A 22,325-nucleotide genomic window follows, 5' to 3' on the forward strand; every position below is an offset into this window, starting at 1 on the left:
AAGCCGCATGCTATTACAAGTTTCGAAGGGGTGCACTCACCTCACCCTCAGTGTGTTAGAACCTCTCATGCACCTTCCTTAACTTACTGCAACTATCACACCCTTGCTACCAATAGGGACATCTTACTTGCCTCTATGTGTAAACACGGTCAAGGCATTACTGTACGACCCACTATTGGGACTCCTACACCAAACGGTCTGAGGTCTAATTGGGACTTCTTACCCGGGAGATCCCCTGAGACATTGGTAGGTCCAGCACTGTCAACATTTATAACGCTAGAAGGAGGGCCAGATGACAAGTTGTGTCCTCTCATCCTATTTTGAACATTTGTATATCTATCATGGAATCCTACACTCTCCTCCCTCAATGACGTTTTTCGCATGCCGAATATGTTGCCATCATGAGGGAGATTTTCGATCCCTTACCCACATACACGTATGATGGTAAAGGTGAAGTGGCCTAGCCTGAGTTCTTACATGAATTCCTTTCCATGCTCCATGAGGAATATGGATGTTCTGATGAATAGGATAGTCTGATGCTTGCATACACACTTCACGAATCTCCACATCGGTGGTTGTACAGCTTATCGGCTGATAGCATACACTCACTTGAGCACTTCTGTGATCTCATTGAAGACACTTTCTATCATTTTGATCCATAACATCTTGACCAAAAACTGTTACAACAACAGAAGGCTCCGCATGAATCACCTATGGATTTTTGGTAGTGCTTCCATGCTTTGCAGTTTCAAGCTCTGAAGAGCTAGAAAAAATTCTTCTATCTTTGGGATAGATTCAAGTATTGTCTTAAGAAATCTACCCATCCAAAGAAGAATTTTGAACTCAAGCCTCGCTCAGCATTCTTCAGTGATGAAGCTGTCATAAATAGACACGGTCACTGTCACAGGTGTTTGTCCATTGTCCCCTCATCAAACAGTTCCACCACTATAGAGTGATGCAGGAGATCATGCTCACACATCTGTTCAGTTGTTACATCCTCCCAACATCACTCCACTTAATTTTCACACAAATTTGGTTGTGAGTCCATTGAGTTGTCATATGCATTTTGTACCACAACCTCCATTTTCATACTCGGATAGTCCTTCGGATGATACTAGCTTGTGTTCTTCCATTCTGAACTCTACACCTGTTTTGAACGAGGATCAAGCCATCGACAGAGTTGGCATTTCACAACGAGCATGCATTGTCATTCATGAAGATTATGACTAGAACCTTGAGCATCAACACTTAGCAAGGATGAATCCCTTCCATCTGAGCCTCCTTCGTTATTTCTTGACATCTTTGGTGAACCTCTCATCCATGATTTCACATGTGTATCTTCATCTACGAATACACTCATTGTTGATCACTAATAGGACACACTGGATGTCAACCCATGATTTGACAATGGAGAGGATAATTTATTCATTGAAAATCCACTTGATCTTTCATCTTCCCTTTCCAGAAACACAAAGGATGAATTTGTTTGCTTCTCATCTACCCCTCTGTTTGATTCATCAAATCATGAGGATGCCGATGAAATCATTGATTTTTCTGATCGTGGCTATCATGATCCATTTACTCCCATATTCGATCACGATCATGATTATATTACAATTGATTTTTCAAATCCACCTATTTATGATGATCTATTTGACGATGAAGTTGAAAACCCCCAAACTGTTGAGGAACTTCAACCTAAGCTGATGCTTATGTTAGGCCCTCGTTGTCCTAGGGTTGGTTTCATTTCTGATCAGGAAGTTGTTCAATCACCCAAGGATCCTCATCACTCATCTGTATGCATTGAAGATCCATCTCACACATAGATCATGCTTCCTCCACTTGAACTGCACGATCCCATCACTCATGCATTGGAGGAATCTTACATTTCAAGAATGCTTGTGCGACACAAGTTGTCTTTGTTTCTTTCATTTGCTTGCATGTCACAGTCAAGATTATGCGTATGATTCAAAGCTACACGCAGTGTCACACAACACCATGACAAGTCCATGGACCACATGTCATGTACTTGCACTCACTTATGTCCCATGGACACTTTTAAACATGAAGTGTCTGTGTATTCATTGTTATATCTTTCGTGTTTTCTGGTTCACACAACCATGTTTCTCATGGACCAAGCCTTCAACAACATGGGTCAACCAATGCGCTAGTGGTTGCATTGGAAATATCAATTCACATGATCAGACCCATGCATTGTTAGCTTAGGAGTAGGAGTAGTGTTTACTTGCTTCTTTGCTTACTCGCTTCACACTTACTTTTTCTTCTGCCTTACTTTGTTGTTTTTTTTATTGTTTTGTTCGTAGTTTAGTTTCACATGAAACCATGTATGCCTCTTGAAACAAGCTGGGTAAGGTACAAGAGGCATTTTACTATTATCACTACTTGGTTATCTGTCATCCTTCTTTTATATGATGAACTTGTTACTTTTATTCCATGATATGTCAAAGGAAAATACTTGATGTTCAAAGTGAACCTTGGCAAAAACACAACGCTTGTGTAATAACTAGTGTCACCTACTCTAGTTGGTTTTTTTTGGGTTAACCCTTGTCAGCTCAGTCAAGTAGAGTAAGGTGAGGGGGAAAACCTTAATAGGCAGGTCAAATGTATACAATAAACTACTTATCTAGAGGAACAACATCTTCTGATCTCAATAAGTGAGGATCCCTCTTCCGCCTCTGAAATGAATGTGTTATGCCCAGTTATGAAACAAATGAAAAGATGAAAAGAAAAAAAATTTGAAAAATGAAAATGAATAGGGCAAAATAAGAGAAGGGATTCCTGCGTAGAGAGGTGATTCAAGTAACTCCATCGAAGTACTGACCAGGCTCGCTGGCAACAGAACAATGCTTGTGTTCCTACATGACTCCATTGGGGTACTATCTAGGCTTGCTGGCAGTGGAGCAACACCAGAGATGAAACTAAGACTCTGATGACTATATAGCTTGTTCATGAATATACCCCTCAACCCCAATTGAAACCACAGTGTTGCCTTGGCTTGGAATGTTTGTTAGTTGACCAAGAGCATTGCAGATGCTACATATTACAATCAAGCTAATGTGAAAACCAAGACGAACTGAAAACTGAACAATACTTCCGGAGGTGTTAAACTTGATTTTCATGAACAAGGTCCATTCAGAGAGATGGACTTCTACCAATGTGTAGCCAATGTTCTAGTGGATACAACCACCCTCCAAAATTTTCCCTTAGCTTTGTTTTGGACCCTCCCTACCAACCTTTCACAACAACATGTCTTGCTTCGTCAAGTACAAAAGCTTTAGTTATTTTCTTGTAGAATGACACCCTTTCCATGAAATCTTGTTGCATTCCACTCATAGGTTGTTTCTCGAGACTTGGTCCAGCTGCAGGTTGAGAAACTCCCTCAAGAAATTGCATAATTCTGGAAGGAAGCCAACCTTCCCTCCAGAAATTACATAATTTTTTCTGTTAGATTGTTGGGCTCCAGAATTGTTCAAATCTGCAAATCAAGCTTCACTAATAAAATTGTGCAATTCCTCCTAGCAGGGTTCCTTAGCTGAGGAATTGGCTAATATTGGGCAACATTCAACTGCTCTACCCAGAAATTGCACAAATCTTCTGGGCATCCTTCCCATCTCTGTTACATAGTATTTTGTCACCGACCCTGCATTCCCTAATCCAGGACACTGCCATCCATGTTATTGACATCTGCTTTGTGTCATGTTGCAAAATATGTGTCAGTGTCTCCCTTTTCATAATAGGAAGAATACCTCAATTCATTACTCCTGGAGTAGACCCTTTTTAACCTCTATTTTTGGGTTGTCACAGGTCATCAGTTATTCCACCCATGAAGATGGCCAAGATTGAACTAAACCTAGCAATGTCATCGCCCTATCCTTGTGTTTCACTCGCGACGAGCTACTTTTGGGGAGTTTGTTTTTAACAAATTGTCAAAGCTTCTGAGTGGCAGTCCTAGGGCTGGTTGTTGGATTAGATAAGCTTGGCTCTCTCCTTTGGGATGGTTGTTCGACCCTTTGTGCAACCTCCCAAAGGGATAAGCTCTTTCCCCCATCTTTTATGGAGGCTCCTCCTCCTATAAATACCTCCTTCATAGTTGAGATCTGCTAGAGGAGGGAGAGAGTTTGAGTAGACTTGGAAGTATATTCTAATGTAACTTAGCCTGGGATAGTTTTGTTTAGATTTGGCTTGATTGTATGAGTTTTCTAGCATCTTAATTTTTCCTTTTGGGAAGACGAGAGAGTTATTCATCCTCCTAGGAGAAAATTCATGAGTGAATTCTTACGGAGACATGCTGACAGGACCCTTCAACGAGACCTACAACGTCAAGGCATGGTTGTAAGTTTTACTTCAGTTCATATTAATGCAAATCAATGGTTTATTTCCTATATCTTATGTTAAATTTCATATTGATAGCTTGAAGTTCCTTGACCCTTTAAGTAGATTGTTCTTTTTATATTCTATTATGTTTGTTGTTGTTCTCTATATGTTGTTTCAGGTATAAAAGTGATTAGAATAAGAGCTAGAGCAGCACAACAAGAACTTCATCAAAGGAGGATTTGAAGGTAGGCATTCATGACATAAACTATATAAGGGAATTTGCTTTGATATTGTTCTTGCTATGACTAGACCCACTCTAGGGCTAGAGGGGTTGCCTCTGTCCGTAGAGGGAACTTACCTGCTTCACAAGTTGGTGACCATACTCGAGATCTGTGTCTTTTGTCTCTTGATTTGATTTTTCTTTACTTGTTTATTGTCTCCTTTACTTTTTGGGTAGAATTCTCCATATTGTGGGTTGTTTGACTACTCTTGGTAGCCTTCCCTCTATCATAAGTGATAGGTCTAGCCTTTCCTCAGCTGAATTTTTAAATTTTTCCTTTGATTTTGGGTCATCTCCTTTTATTTTATGAGAGTCGCGACGATAGTTGTGTCTTCTCTATTTAATTAGTTGTGCTTTCTACTATTTGGCATGATTAAATTTCCTCATAGTCATGACTAGGTTTGAGTTGTGCTAGGCGTTGTTTCCTGGTGTACTTCTGCGATGACATCGCAAGTTTCTAGTTAAGGGGGTGTGAATTTTCATTGTCAGCGTAGGTTGTCAGTTTGAAGCTCGCGAAGATTCTTGTAGGGTTTCATTTTGAAGTTCTATTTGCTGATTGGCCAGTGTGTCCTATCCTTCTGAGCTTATCTTCTGCCTATTTATTGTGTGTCAAATTGTTGTTTACTGGAATATTTAACTCTTGGTTTCATTCCCTTGAGATTTATCCTTTTGAACTATTTGACCTATTCACCTTAGGGTTTCTTGAAGCATTAGCTTTTTCTTGGGTTGCTTGTTCATTTGGAACTTTTAGCTGTGTTTGAAGTGATCCCTTGCTTTGTTTGAGGCTTTTCCTTATTGACTGTTCTTTCATCTTCTTAACTGGTATGTGACGTTTGGTTACAAAAATTTCAAGTCTTGTTTGTTTGGTTTCCTTCCATCACTTTGGCATAAATCACATTGCTTCCCGGTTAGTTTGAAAACTTTCAAGTATTTGCAAAAAGAAACATATTCTTTGTTTTAAGTCTTTGATTAGTTTTTGAGTGGAATGTTTCTCTTTACTTATTGAATGATTTCATTTGAAAAGGACTTAAAACTAGCATTGTTTTGAGTTTTGCATTTGGTTACTTGTCATATATTCGAAAAAACAAAATATAGCATTCATTTTTCCTTAGGATATGAGAACATATTTTGCATTAGTAAATTCTTGACATTTAGAAGTTGAAAAGAAAAGGATGTATTTTTCATTTTCTTAATTAGATTGCTTGCAAGTTAGTGAAAGATAGAAGCATTTATCTTTCCTCTTGATTGGTTTGCTTGCGAAATAACGAAAAGTACCATTCTTGCATTTTCTTTCTTGTTGCTTTGATTGCTTTGAAGTGAACCTCTCACTTTTCTTTAGTTAGTTCTTCATTGAAAAGAAATGGTTTCTTTACTCATTTAGTTGCATTCTAGGAGTTTTTGAAGATACATTCGGTAGGGCCTTGAAACTAAGATCTAATTCAAGATAAACTGCTAAAATTTATTGAATTAATCTAAAAACGCATTGAAACTTAATGCTCATATATCTAGAGGTCTAGGCTAGAGATGTGTTCCAGCGTCTTTAAACCTAGTGGCTGTTGTTTTCACTAAGGTTGGGTGATTCCTCCTTTTGTGATTCGATAAGTGCTAGTACGGACTTGTGCTCCCTGTACCATCGCGTATATGATGGGAGACCCCACTAGGTTGCAATCCTGTTATCCATAGGAAGCCGAGTCTACTGCCTTACGAATCGTAATGCATCGAAAACAACATTCGAAAATATTAGCTGCCGTACGAGAAGTCCTTGGTCATTTCTCTTTCATTTTACTACCAAGGTGTATATGTAGTTTTACAATTTGTCTGGTAACCCTTTTGCTTAGAGTTCAAGAGAAGTCATTTGATCTTTTTGACTCATTAAACTTAAAAGATCGTTCAAGAAATTGTCCTTTCAATATCATTTTCAATCAGAAGTGATAGAGTCACCTTTCATCCTTTTCTTGACTCTTAAAACATGAAAAGGCAAAGTTTTCTTTCAGTGTTCTAAAATTAACTTCCCACAAAATATTCTTGGTAAAAGTTATCTTCCTTAGTAATTCTTTAGAGTTGATTCCAATGGCAACATTTCCGGAGTCCACCCGTCAAGGGGTCCCCTAAGAAGGGAATCCTGGTCCTTTTCCTTCTTTTGGAAACGTTGGTGCTCCTTATATGGAAACGTTGTCCCTCCTTGGGTTAACCATTGGTTTACTTGTCTGGTTATTTTCGACCTCAGTGATCCCGAGTGTCCCAACTCCTACCCCGCCATCTCCTTCATTTGAATCATGTCACAATGATTCTAAGGTTGACCTCTCACCTTCTTCCCCTATTTCTTCACCTTCCTCTTCTACTTCACTTGGTGAAAGTTTCAAATCTAGTAACCAGGAGGCTACGAAGAATAAGAAGAAGATGAAGAAGAAGAAGTCAACTAAGCAAGAGGCCGACCATGCAACTGTTACTCAAAATGCACCTCCTATAGGAAAGCCTTATGTTCCTCCACGGAAGGTCAGATTCCCTTACAAGATATGTAAGGGTGACCATATCCTTCGAGACTATCCTAGCATTCCCAGAGTCTTAGAGGTATGGTCTCAAAATTTGGATCGACCATCCCCATCAACCTCTAGAGATAACGTCGATGCTACACTCTTGGCTAGTGATGGTAATAAGAAAGAGAAGATTAGATTCCTTTGTAGGCTATGTGAAGGAGAGAATTTTCTTCACCTTTGTCCTCTTATGGATACAACTTCCAAAGTTTTGGAAAGCCTTACAACTCCTCAACCCCATCAGAGGCTTTCTTCTAACCCTCTTCCAGTTGGTAAAGAGATTGACTTGGGTTCATCTCTTTCCTATCCTACACTTCTTAAGAGAGACTCTTTTGTGTCTATTCCTAACCAAACACTGGTCGAAAAGAGTGTCAACTTGGCTCTACCACTAGCTGCTCACTCTGTTTCAAAAGAGCTTAGTGATCTTACTACTCATGTTCTTCTTGTCTATTAAGATTCTCATGAATTGAAGAGTGACCCTCCCATCCTAGTTGTTTAGGAGAGTCCTTCTTCTATTCCTGCAGAGCATGGGGGAAATCATATGATATCCCCACCAAGTAGTTTTGTCATCTCTTTCAATTGGGGTCCATTGACTGCTTTCCACCTCTAATCTTATGTGCCTTTCAAGATTCTAGTACAAGCCTATAATATGCTAGTACCTAGAACTATATTAGATGAAGGTGTGTCTATTAGCATCATGTCTTCTACTACTTGGCAAGCTTTGGGCTCCCCACAACTTGTGCCTATCACCCAGAATTTGTTGGCTTTCAACGGAGGATCCAGTTAACCCTTAGGGATCCTTCCGCAGTTCCTTATTACCTTGGGAGGAAATACCATCTATATCGATGTGATGGTAGTCCAAGGTCCATTAGATTTCAATCTCCTCCTTAGACGTGACTATGTGTATGTCATGGGAGCTCTTGTTTCTTCACTTTTCCGCGTGGTTTGTTATCCACACGAAGGAAGAATTGTGACTATTGATTAAATTTCGTTCATTGGTCATTAGGCATCTCCTTTTCAACCATCATCCCCTATCGGCTCTTGTTTGCAAGCAGTACCTTCCGCGCCATAGATTAATTATGTGGCTACCCGTTCTGTCTCCGCATCTGCTGATGATCACACAGATGGTATAGTACATTATGTAGTGGGGGAATTGGAACCTGATCTGTCTATGGTACCAAATGACATGTATTCCTCCCGGAGTGTGGTCCTTCCGTCTAGTGAATACCTCTTGGGAGCCATGTTATCATATGGTCCATGAATAGTTGTATGAGGAGAGTTCCTTGTCTTGTGTCAACCACATTAAAAAATGAAACAAGGGGTGATGGGGACAATTCTTTTCTTGTGTCAACCTCGTTAAAAAATGAAACCAATGATATGAGTAGTTCCTCGTCTTGTGTCAACCTCGTTAAAAAATGAAACAAGGAGTCATGAGGAGAGTTCTTTTCTTGTGTCAACTTCGTTAAAAAATGAAACCAAGGATATGAGGATAGTTCCTGGTCTTGTGTCAACCTCGTTAAAAAATGAAACAAGGAGTCATGAGGATAGTTCTTTGTCTTGTGTCAAGCTCATTAAAAAATGAAATAAGGGTCTTGAGGATAGTTATTTTACTGTGTCAACCTCATTAAAAAATGAAGCAACTCCCTTTTCAAATCGAGTCTTTGATTAAGATCTCGTAAAATCCTAGTCGAGTCTTTCCAAGATCTCGCAAGTGAACCTTCATTCCATTCACCTAGTTGAATGACATGAAGCTTGGGGGGCATGTACCTCGTTTGAGTCATTATGATGGGGGCATGCGAACTTATAGCAAGCATAGTTTTTTGTTTCAAGCTTTTGTAAACATGAAACCGAATCCAAGCAGAGTTCTCCATGGTTCAAGCTTGTGTAAAAATGAACCCATACCCAATTTTAACCCTCGTGATCACCATTTTTATCAGCTAATTTCTGCTAGATGAACCTTGGTTGTTTCATTCCATCACCACCATCTCTTTGGCCGATCATATGCTTTCACTTGGTTGTTTTTCCTTTCTTGAGGGACTACAGCGATGAGTGGTTTTATTAGCCAACCTCTTGACCATTACATGTTTTGGGCAGTTCCACCATTTTCGGAACCAGTTTCTACCCTTTATACTACTCATTCCTCCAGGACGAGTCATCTTTAATCTCTTTTCTAACTCGTAAAAGATGAAAATATTGTTTGAAATACTAAGAGGGGAGGGTTGAATTAGCATTTCTTTTCAATTGTTATTTTTTCCAGTTAAATCATTTATATTTAGAACACAAAATGAACAATAGGAATACATGCTTTCATTAATATAATCTTTACAACAAATGAGGTACAATATATATAAGGCTCCAACCTGTTGCCAAGCACCAACTTGGTCTTTTGTGAGGCTCCAACCTCTAGGGCACCAACCCTATCTTGTCAAGGCACCAACCTTGTGTTTAGGAGCACCAACTCCAAGGACACCAATCCTTCCAATTCTGAGGCACCAACCCCAAGGGCTATAACCCTATCTTATCAAGGCTCCAACCTTGGATTTAGGAGCACCAACTCCAAGGACACCAATCCTTCCAATTCTGAGGCACCAACCCTAAGGGCTCCGACCCTATAGTTTTGCTTTGTCAAGAAGTATTTTGATTGTATTGCACTTCTCTCAAAATCTTCTTCATTATGTTCTATCAATCTACAACTTCACTGTAGTCTCCATGCTACATCATCAATGACAGCATGTCTTCATATGAAGGAGTCTTCACAAATCTCCATATTGTGCACACAGAGTCTGCAAAGTTACCTCATGATGATTTAAAATAGCCATCATGATCTCCAATAATGTCTCCAAGATTTTTTGATGCTTTTTAACAAGATATCTTTGATAAGTTGCACTAAGTCTCAATGTCTGCACAAAAAACAATTCTCTGTTTCAACCCGTTGTTTTATCTGCCACGGTAAGTGCTTTAGGAGTGACTGCTTCTCACTGTTCTTCGTGTCACGATATCTTACTTCCAAGGGTCATACTCACAAATACTTCAATACTGGTGTAGTCTATTGCTCCCTTCAAATGATGGTGGATCAAACCTTATTTCACTTCAGTGAATTGTTCTTGGAGTTATGATCTGTACTTCTCTCATTAAATCATCACAGGTTCAAGCCTGTCAAAGATTAACCCATTCAGCAAAGTTGCTTGACCTTCAACTTCCTTCTTTCTCTTTTGATCTTCAGCTTCCTCTGTACCTTCAAGTTCACTTGACCTTTGGGTTCCCTTCTACTGTTCCTTCGGCTTCCTCTGTCTCTTCGGGCTCTTTTTTTCTCTATTATTTTTCCTGATATAGATGCTCATCACTGAAGCGTTTTAACTCCTTTTTATACGATATTCACCAATGACCAAAGGACACATCTATTGGAGAGAGGCCGACTTGTATATTAAAAATATATATTGGAGAATCTTTTATCCATAGACTTGATTATTCACGGAAACCATATAAGCGTTGCTATACCCACATGGAGGTCCCATATTAATCGCAATAACAACATTCATCAAATTCAGAGTTATTCCTTTAATCCCGTAATCACAATTTTCATGAAAATCCACATTAATAGAGGTCCCCACACGTCATGCCTTTAATCCCACAATTGCAACTTCATGAGAATCCCACAATTGCAACATTCAATATCACCAATATTCACATATCACCCCGTAGCGGATGCGATATTTAATAAATCATTTTTAATAAGTCCATCAGGTCCACACCTCTATCACAATCAGTGGTTTGACATACCTTTGAAACTTGCGATTACTGTGGATGCGATATTTCATTAAATCATGCTATAATGGTGCAACGGGTCCACAATGCTATCCTAGTCGGCAGTACGGGGGTTTATCGCAATCGCAGTTTTAGTGTGATATTCCTTTAAGACTTGTGATATGAAAGTTTTGATGCAGCAAATGTGATATTATATTAATTCATGTTGTAATGTTGCAGTCGGGTCCATAATATATATTGCAATCGAGGGCGTAACATCCCTTTAAGTCTTGCAATATGAAAGTTTCGATACGACGGATGCGATATTTCTTTAGGGTATGTTATAATGGAGTGATTGGGTCTGCATCTTATCGCAATTGGGGTTTTAATTTGACAATAGCTTTAAAAGGACTTGCAATGTGGCAGATGTGATGTTGTATTACGACATATTGTAATGGAACCATCAGGTCCGCAATGCTCCTCCGATATCACTGTTTTCTTTGTTCTATTGACGACACTTACCCTTGGGCATATGCGATATATCTTCTTTTGTTGCTAGGTAACCTACTTCTTTGATGGCTACCGATGAACTCTTCCTCTCAGCTTTTGGCTTCACGATGACTTCTCATCTTTACTCCTCTTTCTCTTCTGATGGCTTCTAATATCTTTCCTCCTCAGTTCCACTATTTCTATTATGTCTGTATTCAATCCTGAGATCCTCCATGAGTAGTATTACGATCAATGGGAATCAATGGGAAACCACATGTGTCACAAGAATTTTCCATCACAAACACTGCCATATTGACATTAATGACAACCTAGATTAACAAAGATTGCCAAGTATTTTTCCCTTTTTGACTTGTTAAAGAGAATAAAAATGGGGGGTCCACTTTCATCTCTTTTCCGACCCTTTAAAAACGAAAAGATGGTCGAGCCCTTATCATTTCAAACTCGTTAACGGATGTGAAATGTCATGTGCCCAGTATAATTTTACCCCTTTTTCAGGCTAGGAGGTACTATTTACAAAAAAGGTACTCCTTGGCTGAAATGGTCAAGAGGTTCCCTTGGGTATTATTTTCTACCTTTGTGGATTCGAGGGAAAAATGTACAAAAAGGGAACATGTGGAGTTTTCTTTTATGTTTCTTTTTCAAACTCTCTAAACATGAAAAAGATACTGAGTTACACTTTTGTTGGTCTCTTTAAACTATTAAACGACATCAGATTCATCACCATGATGAACACGAGCTTCTCCTTCCTAGGGCTCGTTAATATTTACTAGGTCAGATTTGTCCGAAGGACAAACTTATATTACAAGCATATGTTATCCCCTTCAAGCTTGTGTTTCAAAAATAATTTGGGTACTCGGTAGAAATGGTGGGGGGGAATTTGGAAGTATTACATCAGTTGTATTAATTATTACGGCAGCTTGTCGCTCTTGAACATCGACACTATTTCTGCTTCGTGTCGAGTTGGGATATCCTCACATTATCGTTGGCCTTCTAGGTTTTGAGTTATCCATTTTGCATCATTCCATTTGATCCTTGTTGCATCATCATGACCTTTGATCCCTTGGTACCAAAATGCTTCCAAACTCCAGAGTCGTCTCACCGATATGTTCAAGAGCTTAATCCTTCTGTAGTTTATATCCTTACACACCTTCCTCAGATTCTCTGTCTCATCCACATTCACCTTGTTCCTTTGTCTCACATCGATGATGTGGGAAACATTATGGCCCTCCTTCGACCAATCGCTTCGTGTCAACTTCAGCTCATTATCTAGGAAGTTGATCTAGAGACTCCTTTCTGGTACCTTGGAGCTTGCATGCTTTAATGGCAAGTTCTTTGCATTTAACGACGGGCTTTCTTTATTGGCCTTCGATCGGGTGATTTCACGGGTGTTCAACTTCAGATCATTCTTCACACTTCATGGATGGTACTAGCAGTACCTTGAGAACCATTGACATTACTAGTGGTCTCTCTCGTGCTTGTTAACGGTTTACATCGTTGTCTGGTAATCAATAGATTTTCTAGTATGCTCGACTTCAGCACATCTATTTGCATCTTAGAATTTGTACCTTGAATGGGTTGGGATTCAATACCCTAGGCTCAGATTACATAAGTCTAGGTTGTGTGGACTGGTTCATGATTGTATACATGACTCTTTTGATTAGATGGCTATGACCATACCTGAGTCTTTTATATGGTCCTTTTGATTGGATGGTTGCATGCACACATATTTCCTTTCACTATGTACTTATGTATCAGAGATATCAGTTGTACTTGTGTTTGCAGGTTCTCTGTGATGGTGTTTTATTTCAGTTATGGATTCGTAAAGCATTTCACCCCTCCCACTCTCTCTGCCTTCATGCTTTAGGGGGCATCTGTTACACAGTATTTCGTCACCGACTCCAAATTCCCTAATCCCGGACACTGCCGGTCCGTGTTATTGACATCTGCTTTGTGTCATGTTGCAAAAGATGTGCCAGTGTCTTCCTTGTCATATCAGGAAGAATACCTCAGTTCATTACTCCTAGAGTAGACCCTTTTTAACCTTTGTTTTTGGGTCGTCACGGGTCATTAATTATTCCACCTGCAAAGATGGCCAACATTGAACTAAGCCTAGTGACGTCGTCACCCTATCCCCGTGTTTCAATCACGACGAGTTACTTTTGGCGAGTTTATTTTTAACAAATTGTCGAAGCTTCTAAGTGGCGGTCCTAGGGTTAGTTGTTGGATCAGATGAGCTCGGCTCTCTCCTTTGGGATGGTTGTTCCACTGTTTGTGTAACCTACCAAAGGGATAAGCTCTTTCTCCCATCTTTTATGGAGGCTCCTCCTCCTATAAATACCTCCTTCATATTTGAGATTTGTTGTAGGAGGGAGAGAGTTTGAGTAGAGTTTGGAAGTAGCTTCTAATGTAAATTAGCCTGGGATAGTTTTGTGTGGATTTGGCTTGATTGTATGAGTGTTATAGCATCATAATTTTTCCTTTTGGGTAGGAGAGAGAGTTATTCATCCTCTTGGGAGACATTTCATGAGTGAATTCTTATAGAGACATGTTGACAGGAACCTTCAAGGAGACCTACAATGTCAAGGCATGGTTGTAAGTTTTACTTCAGTTCATATTAATACAAATCAATGGTTTATTTCCTATATCTTACGTCAAATTTCATATTGATAGCTTGAAGTTCCATGACCCTTTAAGTAGATCATTTTTTTTGTATTCTATTATGTTTGTTGTTGTTCTCTGTATGTTGTTTCAGGTATAAAAGTGATTACAACAAGAGCTGGAGCAACACAATGAGAACTTCATCAAACGAGGATTTGAAGGTAGGCCTTCATGATATTAACTATCTAAGGTAATTTGCTTTGATATTGTTCTTTCTATGACTAGACCCACTCTAGGGCTAGAGGGTTTGTCTCTATCCACAGAGGGAACTTACCTGCTTCACAATCTCCCTCCTAGAAATGCACATTTTTTTCCTCCCAGCTGAGCAGATTGTTGCATGTGTAGTTGAGTTGAGCGGTTCCACCCGGCAACAAGAAAACTTGACTTTCATGCATGGGTTTCTTTTTCCTAGAATAGAAAAAGAAACATGCAAAAAACATCTCTATATTTTAGGGAGCTATTTTTGGCAGTTGGAGGTTACATGCAAAGATCCTTTTAGAATCTTTCCTCGAAGTGTCGCTTTTTCCTAGACTTATGGCATGCGCGTTAAGAGCTTCAAAATTATTTTTTCAATGCATCAGAGCTCATTTCTTCACATCGATATTGGAGCTCTAACATCCCACAGCACACCCAGGACTCTCCGACACATATAGCTTAGCTATCCACAGGTAAGTGGTCTCAACTTGTCTTTTGCAACATTTCTATTACTTTTTGTGTTTTTTCTTGTGTGAGTGTTGTTTGTTTGATTTCTATGAATGCTTGCTGTCATTTACATGCATACTAGCTTGTACTAGCACCATTTCATTTTTCGTTAGCATCTCACTGTTGTCGCATGCATGAAATTGTTTTACACAAATGATCACTGATTCAGCGACTTGCTTCACCCACATGTATGTTGTTCCATTTTATAAATCTTTCATTCACTATTTTCATGCATGATCATTCACTCCTGCTTACACTAAGTATCGCCATGCATTCACAATCACATTTGATTTTAGTTGCTCGTCAACGGGTCTAGGAAGCCTTGGCTTGGACTCTGCCTCACCAAGACAACATTGCGCAATCTTGAGAGGGAAGGCTCTATCTTCCTCTCAGGAAATGCACATTTCTCCCCAGGAGATGTCCTCTAGTATTGCATTGGTAAATTCTGAGGGAGAGTGACTGCTGGCCCAGAAAATTGTGCAATGTAGTCACTGGGCCTGTAACCACTACCAGCTAAAATTGTGCATTGTGCAATTTCAGCAGCTAGCAGGCCAGCCTGGATTGCACATTGCGTAATTCCAGTAGCTAGCCAGCCTGGATTGCACATTATGTAATTCCAGTAGCCAGCCAGCCTCCCTAGATAGCCTAGACTTCATTTTGTGTAGTTTTGGTAGCCAGTCAGCTAGTCTTCTAGAATAAATTGCATAATCTTTGCTAATCAATTCCCCGGTATGTTGCATGTCATTCCTCAAAATTTTCTTTGGTTTTCGCTAACAAATTTCTTGCCATGCATGTCGCTATTTCACCAGATCTAGCAGGTGTTCATCCACCTCTTAGAATTTAAGGATGAATGGCCTCCAAGAGAGCAGGATCAAAGGACACTGACAGAATTGCAACTGGAGCAGCAGTTGAGCGAGTGTCTGCAAGTCCACTGATCTATGAAGATACCAAGTTGATTGTAGAGAAGGACATCAAGATGAAATGGAAAGGGGTCAATGATGCATTTGCATGCACATTTGGGGAAGACCTCAAAGACCACCAAGTCTATGTGAACAAACACAAGTCTGGCTTTTATCGGATTGCATGTAGATATCCCATGCTCCTATGTGTGGACATGATACATTAGATTGTCTTGCACATTGATCCGGAGACGATGACATTGAGCAGTGTTAGTGGGACAAAGATTTCTACCTTGAGAGAATAGGATTATGATGAGATGTATTAGATTTCAGAGCCCATGATCATCTTGGAGCCTCCCTTCAGCATACCGAACAGTAATGCCAACTCCAGAGACATTTTGAAGAACTTGGAGAAGGAGTCGACTAGATTCAGGATGACACCCAACCAGGTCTACAAGATGAAGATTCTACAGAAGGCGTATTAATACTTGGTCATCTTTGCATGTCAGCTGTATGGCCAAGAAAGCACATAAACATTCCCATGGAGTTGGGTGATCACATTGGACCAACTGGCCAGAGAAGGCAAAGCATGCAACTGGTCCAGCATGTTGACTCACCAACTGAAGGAACAAGTAAAAAGGGCTCGACAATTACCCAAATGTATGCAAGAAGAGATCTACATATCTGCCTACATCTTGGATGAAATTTGTGCCCGATAGTAGTTCTCAGGTTTGAAGTGGGCATGGACACCAGCAGAGACTTCTGTGAACACTTATTGTAAGATGTTGTCCGAATGCAGTTTCAGAGGAGTTATCACGCAGCTGTCCGATCATTTTTCCCCTCGGTTTACAAGATGATATTCAAATAGGATCCACCCTGCATGTCGAAGGAAACAATGGAGGCACTGATAGACATAGCCAACTGGTATGCCTCAATTTCCAACACCTTCATATGAATGTACAGTGTGGAGAAGCCTCCGCATGTTCTACCAAATTTTTCCTTGGACAAACTCATCATACTGGAAGTATCATATCACATATCGGCAAGATTGACAGGTAGGCTACACCAGAAGAAGAAGGCACCTTGGGCTACTCTTCTGTTGCGGATCAAGTTATATGTGATACAGAGTTTCAAGCATGCAGATGTCGAAGCAAAGCAGATGAAGAAGTATCCATTCAACCTTCGAAGTTACAATCCGTATGACCCGCATTGTCTTGTGAAAGATCATTGCATCAGAGTACAGTTCAACTGGATCCACGGGGCATGTTATTGGGTGGAGGAGGACCCATGGAAATATTGTTACAACTCCTCTAGACTAAATGAACCGGTCGGCCTTGCTATGGAATGGATAGCAAAGTAGCATGCCAGAGAGCACCAGAAGCAGCAGCAGCAGAGGTGAACATACCAGTGTGTGATAAGGGAAAGAGGAAGATTTTCGATCACGTGGAGGAAGAGCAAAGCTGCAATTTTCAAGCATATTCACTTGTGGAGAAAGTAGCTATGGATATAGAGGCAAAGAGGAAACAACATGACAATTGAAACGCATAAAGGAAGAGAGAGAAACTGAGAATGGAGGAAACAGAGAAGGATTTGCATGAGTTGAAGGAGCAACTTTGGAAGGAATAGGAGTTGTGTAGACGGGAGAAGGAAGCACAGTAAGAACAAGTACAACACGGGGCGCATCTTTTGCAGACGGGCAAAATAATGACCATATAAGTAGTGGACTCATCCAAACAGTTGGCATCAGGAAAACAGGGTGACCATCACAGGAGCAGGACTTCGCTCAGGAGATAGGACAAGCACATGAACAAATGGATACAAATATGGAGCAACAGAAGTTAGAGCAAGACATCAAACTTATGCCTCACCACCAAGAGGTCGACCCACCAAATTCATCACATCTAGAAGACAAGAAAGTCCCAAGCAACCAAGGAGAAAATGATATCCTTGGAGATCAGCTGGAAGGAGAGATGCACACCATCTCATTTGACGAGTCTCAACATAGAGTTGTGCAATTTTGTACAGTGTCGACTCCGGATGATCAGACACCTCTTATGTAGTATGAGGAACGAGTGATCATGTCTGACATGCACAAATATCTAGCAGCATTGGCCAATGCCACCAGAGAATATGTTGAAGCCACTAGCTTGAGTGTTTGCTTTCTAATAGCTGAGAATGAGCGAATTGTAGAGGAGCTACAGACAACCAAGCAGGGAGGAGAATTCATTACAACATCTGCTTGAGCAAAATTGAAGAAGGTAATACTAGATGAAGTATTGTCCTTTGACACAGTCATGTGGGAATTGTATTCCAAGTTTGGTACTGTGCATAAGGCAATCGTCCATCTCAACGGATGGCAGGAGTGATGTGTTAGAAGAGCACGTATCTTGTCGAACGTGCATGATTTTATTGATTACATGCAAACATGGACGATGAGATACAAGGGAGATCTGCTTCACTTGCCTAAGATGATGAAGACCATAGCGGTCAAGCTTAAGGCATGCATTTAGAGTTAGATCCAGAGCTATGAAGAGCTCCCATAGCTCATCACTAGTCTATAGGCTTCCCATGCATGTGTATTCAAGAGTATGGATGTCATTGTGTGTGCACATGTGATCCCATATATTGGGACTCTCACCAAAGGGAATACAAAGGCACATGTCGGAATAGATCTTGATTCATACTTCGATGAGTTGATGTGCATAGCCACCAGCCCAGACTTATCGATCAATGTAGACACCATGCACAAGTATATTGTTGGTCCAGCCGCACTGAAGACAATGACGCACATGCTGTCAGATGAGATGGACAGAGGAGCCTGAGAAATGTACCTGGATGCTATGGAGGTAAGAGTCAGGTTCCAGAAAGATGTCACCTTAGAGTACATGGACACCATCACAGACTACCGATCTTGGAATCAATTTGCTACTATCGACCATCATGCAGATGTTGAAGATTTGGTCTTCCAACAACTGCCTGAGTCATAGTGATGTCTTTCATGGCTTGCTCAAGCCATTTTGTCTCACATGGGTACATGTGCATTGTAATGTAATGTCTTGTCAAGTGTAAGTTCAAGTGTCAATAGTTGGATGTAACAACCGTAGAGCAGATGAAGAGTCATGAGGGTAGATGAATTGTCATAAATGGGAATGTTAAGGGCCACCCCACCCTTTGATATAAATAGTCCCTCATAACCCATTGAAAAATCTTTTGGTCAGCCAAACTTTAATAGGAGTATCTTAGAGAAACATTGGATAGTATTGTAATGCACCTTAGCTTCTCCACTGCAAAGATCTAGTATATATCTTTGGAGGAGCAGGTGGTTGTGGCCGTAACATTCCACTATTGGAACTAGTGGTTGGACATGGATGTATTGTATGACTGGAACTTACACTTCTTAATATAAAAGAGCCAACACGTTTCTTGCATATGTTGTATTGTATTCCAACTATCTTGTTGACTCTAGATGACATATGTATTTGTTTGCTTACACATGCATGTATGGACTATTCTGCATAAGTATGTATGAATCTTTCTGAAATGTGATGTTGGTTTAACCATCACTTTGGATTGCTTGCTAGCTTGCTTTCCATCTTGTGATGCTTCTTTGCTCATGTGTTCCCTTCCAAGCCACATACTATTACAAGTTTCCAAGGGGTGCACTCACCTCACCCTCAGTGTGTTAGAACCTCTCATGCACCTTCCTTGACTTACTGCAGCTGTCACACCCTTGCCACCAACAGGGACATCTTACTTGGCTTTTTGCAAAACCGCAGTCAAGGCATTACTGTATGACCCACTACTGGGACTCCTACACTAAATGGTCTAAGGTCTAATTGGGACTTCTTACTGGGGAGATCCCCTGACATGTTTGTGGGTCCAGCACCATTAACTAGTTGGCAAGAAGAAAATACAAGAACATGCAAGCACAACCTAGTCACAAAGGTCGTTGAGGAGATATGGAGCAATCAGAGTCGGGTCACAAAAGCTAACAAGGAGGAAAGTGTGTGGAATCTAAGGAAAATACTAGCATTTCATGTGACCAAATTTTATAAAAAGCCAAAGGAGAATACAACAAGGAAATATATGAAGCTCATTTGTTGATAAGTTGTCGTTGAGTCTATTTGACTTTGCTCTATTCTTAGTTTATCTATTTCTGAACTACATTGTATGATGAATCTTTTGATTCTATTGAAGGATCATAGTGCTAGAATGTAATGATGTCTTAATTTTAATGGAAAGAGTTGTGGGATTGCTCTATGTTTCTGAATGTGTTGGTTTGTATGTCCCTCTTTAAAATTTTCTTATGCATGAATGTGAATGTTAGTTGTTTCCTGCAATGTGTTGCAATTCACACCTTGCGTTGGCTACCTATCAAATAATTTGATTTCCTAGAATATATGTGAATGGTAATCATCGATAACCCTCCTCCATGTCCTTTTATAGTCCTTATATTAGTAACATCATGCCACACCTCGAGTGAGATGCCTTACTTCTTCTAAGTAAGGTGAAAATGATGACATTGCATTAGACTATAAAGGACCCTTTGTTGGCCCATATGTCTAAACCCAGGGTATCTATCTTTTACATTTTTTTGCCAACAAATAGTTCCATTGTCAGGATATGAAATTTATTAAATAGACTTGGAACATGGTGTCAATTATTTTTAAGAAGGATCTTCAGGATTGGTGACATGAGCGGATAACGTGGTTTATTTCTCAACGACCGCACCTTTGTCAAAACAATGTAAGCGAGTGAAGGAAGAATTTTTGTAAGTGGATCCTATGAGTGATCAGTATGAGCTATTATGGTGTAAGTTCCCATAAGATATTTACAATTGGTTGCAAAGGTTGTAGAAAAATTAAAGGACTAGAAATCAGAGTATACATCCTCGTACCTGGACTCAAACTGAGATAGTCAAGTTACACATACTCGATACAGACCTAACTCAGTTTGTCGATTTTTGGGTACAAGCTACTTTAGAAGGCTACATCATCGAGTTCGATGCAAAGGCCATCTATCCTTTTATAAGGCTGAGGTCATGTTCAATACAAGGTTGCGAGAAGGCTATTGAAGGAGATTTTATTCTGGGTTAAACTTTTAATGGTGGAAGAAGCCTACTTCCAAGTTTAGGGCCAATCCATGGCTACTTAAAACCTAGTACTAGGAGAGGGGTATATGGGCAGAAACATTACCTCACTGCAAGAAATGAAAATTTGAGAGATATGGATATATATGACTCTTAGAGGGATAGAGATGTGAGGGTACAAAGGAGAGCACATATAGCCGAGGAATGGTGGGAGAAGTCTTTGAATTAGATCCATAGATGATAAAGGGAGTTGCACCAAGCAGGAGTGGCGTTGAGTAGCCTAGAAGCACGAGAAGGAAGACTAAGCCATCTAGAGCTGCAGAATGAAGGGGGTAGATATAAGGTGCATCCTGGCCCAGCATGAGAGGTCAGGACCACTACAGTGATGCAGGTTGAAAGAAGTAATAGAGATTTCCTCCTACTAGGAGAGATGGAGACACCCGATGGATTAGGCCCTATGGACCAAAGGAGGGATTAGATGATGAAATCCACTTTGTGATGAGGAGGTTGTTTTATGAAGATGATGTATCTCCTAAGAATAGTAACTCACTACCCAGTAGTTCAGATACCACTTCCCTGACCTTGCCCTTGTACTTTATCAAAACCTTATTCAATTTCTCTCTAAGCTAATTAAAATCATAAAGGTTCACAAAGTACATAATACCTACAAGGTTGGTATCTTTGTTGGTAGAAATAATAGTTTTTAGTTAGGTCTCCAAGGGTCTTTGCAACTTGGTTCATAGGGGTTCATACTTGTCTCACCAGTTCAACCACGTATGGATGGAAACATGCTGGGATCCTTTACTCGATATCTTGAATTCTCTGGGAAGGGGAACGAGGATGTCGAACAACATTGGTACTTGTGTGAGTTTATATGGAGGTCTTGTCAAACTCCATATGCCACCAAACTCATTGAATTTCAGACCACTATCCAAGAAAGGGTGATTAGGTGGTTCATCGAACAGTCTGCTTTGCAGCAGAATCTTATAATAGATGAAGTTAGGTGAGAATTCATTCAAGAATTTAAACTTCCACATGCTGACTAGTAGGGGTTATCTAAACTGTGGGACTTGAAGCAACAAGAGGGAGAGGTTATGTGGAAAATTATGCAAGGTTTTAAGGACACCATTGGCAATTTGAGTTACCCGTTGATCTCAATTACTAGGGGGATTGGTTCATTAAAGCACTATTGCCACTCAACTGGACACTACTGACTCAACAGAAGATTGACACCCTAAAGGATGCACTTTAACAAGAAACAAGGATCGACGTTATGTCAAGATATCCAAGCAAACACAAAGGGGGATCAACTTCCAATGATCCTATTCTCGCAAGGTTCCAGCATCAGATCTCTGATCTAACTAAGAAGTTGAGCGACATGGACCAATCGCTACTTGTGCGACGTCACATGTGGTGTACCAATTTCCACATCTAAGGGCATCAAACCACAAATTTCCTGAGACTGAGGGGGTTGAGCACTCCCTTTATGTTGGTGGGGTCATCTACATTCTCACCCACAATCGAAGTTGCACAAATTAGTACGCAAGGCTTATATCTGGGCCGTACACAATTTC

This window comes from Pinus tabuliformis, chromosome 9 (genome assembly GCF_031772625.1).
Source record: "Pinus tabuliformis cultivar Carrire ecotype Pingquan chromosome 9, CPIR1, whole genome shotgun sequence".
NCBI lineage: Eukaryota > Viridiplantae > Streptophyta > Pinopsida > Pinales > Pinaceae > Pinus > Pinus tabuliformis.